Source organism: Balaenoptera acutorostrata, chromosome 13 (assembly GCF_949987535.1).
Source record: "Balaenoptera acutorostrata chromosome 13, mBalAcu1.1, whole genome shotgun sequence".
NCBI classification, from domain to species: domain Eukaryota; kingdom Metazoa; phylum Chordata; class Mammalia; order Artiodactyla; family Balaenopteridae; genus Balaenoptera; species Balaenoptera acutorostrata.
Genome location: NC_080076.1, coordinates 5,197,558 through 5,204,952, shown reverse-complemented (window position 1 = coordinate 5,204,952; position 7,395 = coordinate 5,197,558).

Here is a 7,395-nt window from a genome sequence, read left to right as displayed (position 1 = left end):
TAATGTGTAGTCAGCATTCCTTAGTTTAGATGCTAAACTTAGGAATTCAAGTGTCAGAAACTTATAGCTATGAGGGGCAAGCTTATAAAAATGACCAGGATGCAGTAAAATTATCTTGAAAATGAATCCATTGCTTCCTAAGCAGATGTGTGAAAGGGGATGACTTTATATAGTGAAAGGGGATGACTTCATATAGTGAAAAGTTTCAGACTTTGGAATAAAACAAACCCCGCTCAAATGCCACCATTGCCTTTCTCTAGCTGTGAGAGCCTGCTTCTACTAGGTTTGTTACTTAGTATCTCTGTCCCATCATTTGTAAAAATAAGATTACAGTGCCTACTTTAGAGAATTAGTGTAAGATTTAAAGATACAATATATAGAGTTTGCCTAACATTGCCCCACACACAAAACAAATATTAGTTTCCTTTCCTGGTCCTGCTATTTATCTGCAGTGCTGAGAAATATTGGAAGCTCTCTTTACATAATCCATTATAAATACACCCTTTAAAGACCTAAGGAAAGAAAGTGAAAATACATAAGAAACATGTAAAATAAATGCATAACATAACAAAAATATATAAAATATAAATAAATGAAAAAATATATAAAATATGTAATAAAAATTGATTATATGATAGATTGCCTGTTTTTAGCAATGCCCTATAAATAATAAATATGTTAGAATAATAAAAGTTGTTAAGATTACCAACAGCTCAGGAGCAGCAGGTGGGATGGCTAAAGTTTGGACGGTAGCCTCAGACCTTCCAAGCCAGAAAGAGGCTAGGAGAATATGAAAGCCCCGCCATACAAGTGAAAATTCTAGACCAGCTGATAGATCTACCCGTGCTTCTAATCTGTGTTCTTACTGTTATCTCTTGCTAAATCTCTCCAAGAAAAAAACTGTACCCACTGTGGTAAAGCTGAGCTCTTCAGAGTAATGACCTGCTTTAAACACCAAACACCCAGGAAGCATGTACAAATCCTGTGTGAATAACGTACAGATGGCTCTTGGACAGCACATTCTGTACTCTTAAGCAGTTGTGTCAACCAATTTTTCTTGAACATCTTTCACTCATTTAAAAATCTAGACACATCTCTTCTTCACAGACTTAAGCAAATGTGAAGGTCTAGATTTTTTTATATTGTTTTACATCCACGTAAGGGACCAGAATTACAGAGAAATGCACAGCATGTTAGTTTACAGAAGAATCAAAACTGTAGAGATTTTTCAGTTTTACTTTTTGATCAGTTTCTTTAGATTATTCATAAACGTCATTAATAATCTGCAAATAACAGTAGCAGTTTATTAAACAAATGTTATTTATATAATAAAATTTTATTGCAGAAGTGATATATTTACAAATGTTAAACAGTGCTTTTCACCTCACACTAAACTCTGCAACTTATCTGCAGCTTTTAAAGCATTTTCAAATATAGTCTAGACATACAGCCAGATATTTATGCTAATTTATTCATATTGTGGAAATGCAAACATAATAATTAGCATGAAAATTGCCATGAATGGAGATGGGAAGTATATTTTATAAAAGGAATTTAGATGTATCACAAGTTGATAAATGTGTTACCTATTTAAACATCCCATTTGAGAGCAGAAAGGCATGCATATGTATTGCACAATTTACATCATTAAAACAGTTTATCCAAAATATTGGTTTGTACTTTATAAATTATCACTTATAAAGGAAGTAAATATTTTTCCTTACTGAGTTATCACCATATGCACAGTAAATACGTTATTAACAGTCAAATAGTCATCTATTTCATCTTAACCATTAAAATACTCCTTTTTACTACATTTTGTTGTCTTTGACATCTGAAAGAAAATTTAATAGAACTTATTGCATTATTCTTATGGGAATATTATGTTTTAGGGTCTGCTCACTGTAGAAAACTGGATAATAGCATTTGAAGCAGCAATCAAAGTTTATTTGTAATGTTTATGTTTTGGTTTTTGTAGCTCTAATAAAACATCTGTCTAGTTCTTTTTAAAATAGTAGTTCCCTACTTAATGTGAAGTACTTATAACATTTGAGACACACTTAAGTTAAAAAAAAGATGCAGCATCATCTTCACTTAGAATGTTTGGTAAGTATGTTGCAGATTTTTAATTTAAATGCATGTCATTTCATTGCTCCAGGCTATCTAAAGAAATGATGTTGAATTCCCTATGGCAGAAATACGGAAGAAAGAAAACTTCCAACTTTTCTCTGCCCTCCTTGGATATGGTTTCAATTATTATCTCTCTAGCTCTCTCAGATATTCCCGTGAAACATTTCCTTTTTCTATGCCTTTGGCAGCCCTCTCTTCCTAGTTTCAAAACAGTGAGATTGATTTGACTGATCCAGTTTCTTTATCTCCAAGGCATAGTGGTCTCCAAAGTGTGAAGGGTATTTGTACAGTTCAGGGAGAGCCCAAAGCGACCCACTGAGATACAGGAAGGAAATGTTAAACCTCTGCTTATATTATTTCATCGGAAATATGAGACACACGTTGGGTTTCCCAACTACGTGAAGTATAGGTTGACACTGGCACACCCACGTGGTTTAAGTATCAGATAAGCTCACACCGTTCGGATGCAAGATCCTTCCCAATAGAAGAACGTGAGCACCCAGGGCAAGGGTCTGCCTATTGGCTCAGCTGCCAAATATGTCTGTTGCTTTAAAGTTGATAGTTTAGATGCAAACACTTAAGAGGATTTAAGAGTTTGTATGACCTAATTTTAACTAAAATGATCTCTACAAAATAATTTTTAGTTTGAGAAGATTCTTGAAAAGAAACCATGTAAGAAAAGACTAAAAGTGGAAACCTAGGCAAGGCTGATGCTCCACAGGGAAGTACAGGGTCTTCCCACTAGAGTGACATCTGTTCTGCAAAGTCGGGCATCATTTTGATTGATCACTAGAGATGTTACAGCATGAAAAAGGCAAAGCTTGACCCACTACATTAAAGGGAATCTTCATCAGCTCCACGGTGAGTTTAAACCAAGTGACAACCTAGTCTTTAACAGATCTGATACAGGATCCTGAAAAAAATTATCATCACTAATAGAAACGTGGGTTTACATCCAAGATTATTAGCAATGATAAGGCCCTAAATGTACGTTATGTTGTGAGATATCATTACCTTTTGATGTACAAGCCATCACAATTAGAGCACAGAATGAAAACAAACCTCTACGATTTTTTCAGCAATGTTAACAAAATTTTGTGACTCTTAATGTTACATATTTGCAAGTGCCTGTTACGATTTTTTAAAAAAACATATTATTATGGTCCTACATGCATATCATTTGTAAGTAACAAAAGGATACTATCACAGGTAACCAAAAAGAATATAGGATAAGTAATGTTTCAGGACGCTGTTCTATACCATTGACTATCGAATTTTGGTGTAAACCTTGCTAAAAATAAAGATTCCTGACCTACTCTTAAGAGAATTCCAGGGCAAATCATTGGAAGATCCCACGCCGAAATTTTTTTTCCTTGAAAAACCTCCTGATTGGTCCCTTTGTAGCATGTTTGTTTTTGGAGACAGTAGAGGTGTTTCTGTTGCCCTTTGTCTATTGAAAGTCATAAAAGTAAGAACAGAGTATATTTAAAGTAAGATGAAGAAGGACGTTCTGGCAGAGATCTAACCGGAGTGACTGAAGTGGGAGAAACAACACACACAAGGTTCCGAAAGGAATCTCTTCCAAGACTCCAACTATTCTGTAGACTCTTTACAAATACTGGTTAAGGATACCCCACGCGGAGATAACAGACCATTTTTTTCAAATGGTAGAAAGCCATCACACACATGAGCATATAAAATAACCCAATTGGCTGCTTTCCATTGGAAGAGGCTTTGAAAATGATTGCTTCCTTTCCATGTGTATTAGAAAGTACTTAAATGCTAGGTATGGTTTTTAAAGATATTTTAAAATTCTGCTGAGAACCCTTACTGTGATATTTGAGTCTGATCCATTTTATGCCCCCTACCTCTGACAAAATGGAAATATCTTTGGGCAGTTATGTGAAATCATAGGAATTCAAGCTGAAGTTAGAAAATAACTTACAGATCTGAAACATATATATATATTTATGGCCATCAGTCTAATTAGGAAAACTAAATTTAGGGTCAATTGCACAGCTATGAAAAAAATACAGAATTACAAAAAATAAGCAATTATGATACAAAAAGCATCATGTTTGTACTTCTCAGCTTTATGGTATAATTATCTTTCTGAATCTGATTTCCCCTAAAAAGTTACATGAGGTTGGCAAGTCACAGTGTCTTAATTTGCTTATTTTTATATTGAGAATAATAATGACACCCAACCCACAAAATTGGTGTGAAGATAAAATGAGGTACTGCTTATAAAGATATTCTGAAATATGCACATATATATAAAGCTCTACGGAAATATTACAGACACATAAAATTTTATGTAGACAAAATGAGAAGATTGGGATAAGTTATTTGTAATATTTTTGAAATAATTTTGGACACTATAGATCTATTTTGAACTCATTTGACTTGAAGTCAAGAGAAGACCTGAATATTATTACACAACTTGGCTTTTGCTAACTGTGGAATGCTACATAGCTAACATTCTTGCGGTTTTCATTTGTAAGTATGATGGGTAGTATATACATTATAAATTCTACAAATTTCTTGAAATTCTCCAACACTTTACTCTTTTTTAAATTTAAAATATTTTTTATATATTACCGTGTTGCTTTCATTACTGCATTAAGAAGCTTTACCCTGAGAACTTGCAAAGTTTAATGGATAATAAAAACATATGTGCTGAAGAATATTATTTCAATGGATGACAAGTATTTGCTTAGAAGAAAAGATTCTTAAATCTATCAGTGCCCAATTATAAGGATGAAGTTTTAAGGATATTGTGCCATGGCAAAAATTGCAAATTTTTTGACTGAGAAAATTTTGCATATGTCGATATTCTCGCATAAATTTTCTATCTAAATCAAATCTAGGTCTAAATCATCATATTTCATGAGTGCCTGCTTCTGAGTTCACCTGTTCTGCGTCGTGACTTACGCACATCTTGCTACCAGGGTTACCATGACGTATGCAATGTAAAGGTGAGCACATATCTTTCTGCAGTAACAGTGACACACAACACGTGCCCAGCACAGTCATACGAGAAGGATGACCATGTAGTCCTTACTCCATTGCCCAAGTGCTTAGTCACTATTCACTAAAAGAGAGAGAGCCTCTGATATCAAGTTGTTTATCTTGAGTCTGAAAAGGAGGCCACTACCAAAGAGTGTTAGAACTTAAATTCCTGCTTGTCACACTGCTTTCTCTTCAGTTTTTCTCTTTTAAACCATGTTATGTGAGGACCATCGCCCTTTTGTTTTGATCTGTGCATTTTTAGACAATTCGGTTTATTTAGTGTATAGTTAGATGCATATGTATCAGAGTTTTGTGTCTTGTTTTTTGTAATAGTATTTGTCTGGCAAAACAGTTCTCTTGCTTAGTGTATTTTATTTATGGACCAAAAAACCTTTTGATGAATAGTAGCAGCATCCAATTCATAAATTGCATTAGCATTGGTTCGAAAAGAGAGCTGCTATTTCAAAGGCCCATATTCCATGACGCTCAAATTAGTCGGTATCGTTTGAGGTAAGAAAAAAATATTGTGTAACATCCTTCTGTCATAAACAATGCATATTACAACCAGCTCGCTACACACAAGCCAGTGGAGGTAAGAGTCAGGATTTTGGTGCCAAAAGGAGCCCTGCAGGAGTTAGGAGAAAAGAAATCTTCAATTAAAGTAGCATTAAGTTTAATAACTTCTCTGTGGACCAATAATTAGAGAATGAAGAAAATCACAAAAAATTTGCGTCGGACCTAATGGGCCATCCAGGAAGCAGCTGTAGTGCCCTTCAAACAGAGGATCGTCTCCTCTCTTCATCTCTAACGAGCATCCGCGGCCAGATGTTGCTCACACTGCAAGACTGAAGTGCATTCATTGTCCTATGATTAGCAATTACTTCCATTAGTTAATGGAAAATAAATGGAAAACCCCAAATAAGGTCAAATTGCTACATTAACTAAACCATTCTTCTGGGTCTGAGAGCTGAGATAAAATTTCTCTTATTCACTCAAATTACCCAACGTTTGTTTGTTTGTTTGTTTTTTCCAAACCGGGAACACTGCTGCGCTGTGTATTTATTGTAGATTTTGCTAAATCAGCGGCCCAGCTCTTCCTCTGTCGCGAAAACTGAGCCATGACGCACGTCGGTGGCTCTCGCTGCGTCCCCGCTGCACGAGGCCACATGTGGCTTCGGGAAGCTGAGGTCTGGGGCGCTTTCTCCGCAAGTCTCCTGGATCATGTCCCCTCCCTGCACTTTTGCGGGTCCCAGCATCCATGCCTAAACGCGGCAGGCAGATGGAAACCACCCCGAAGGCCTCTCTCGTGTCGCATTTGTAGCAGGTGTGCGACATTAACCTCTCTCCGTGTCTAATGTGAAAAATCTCTGTTTGGTGCAGTACCCAGACCTCACCTCCACACGCTATCGCTCTCTGTCTTTGCTCACCCCCAGATCCCCAAACTAGCTGCGCTATTCCAACCACAACATATTTTAAAGGTAAAACGAATTCACAGTTTTATCCTCTGAGTCCTTAATAGTTTCCCTGTGCTTTCCTCTCCAGCACCAACTTGCTTCTTCTCTATTTATTATCACATCAATCAGGCATTTGGATGACACACCTACAATTTTCATCACCTTCTTCTGCCCAGGATGTGAATCGTGGCGAAAAGTCCCCAGATATCACACCAGTAACTTAAATTATTGATGCCACCAAAACAGTGCCTTTAAAGTCTTTGTCTGTTTCTCCTTCAGACATTTTCAGAGTGGAGGGAAATCCCTCCAACTCTCTTCCTGAATGACTCCATCCAGGGAGTTGTCTTTGGTGGTGCTGTCTTACTTTCAGGTGCTTAACCACATGGGATAAGTACGTACTAAGTATGGTGTTCAGATGGTATTATGGGGCTTTTTTATTGAAGGAGCCAGGCATGCATTTATCCAGGGTCCCAGAAACAGTGCAAGGAAAAGACAGGACTCCAAGCTTCCCCACTCCCAATCCCCTGACACACTCGAAGGATGAGCTCAGTGTCCCCAAAAGGCACACACGTACTTCAAAAATAGTAGAGGGCTTCCCTGGTGGCGCAGCCGTTGGGAGTCTGCCTGCTAATGCAGGAGACACGGGTTCGAGCCCTGGTCTGGGAGGATCCCACATGCCGCGGAGCAACTGGGCCCGTGAGCCACAATTACTGAGCCTGCGCGTCTGGAGTCTGTGCTCCGCAACAAGAGAGGCCGCGATAGTGAGAGGCCCGCGCACCGCGATGAAGAGTGGCCCCTG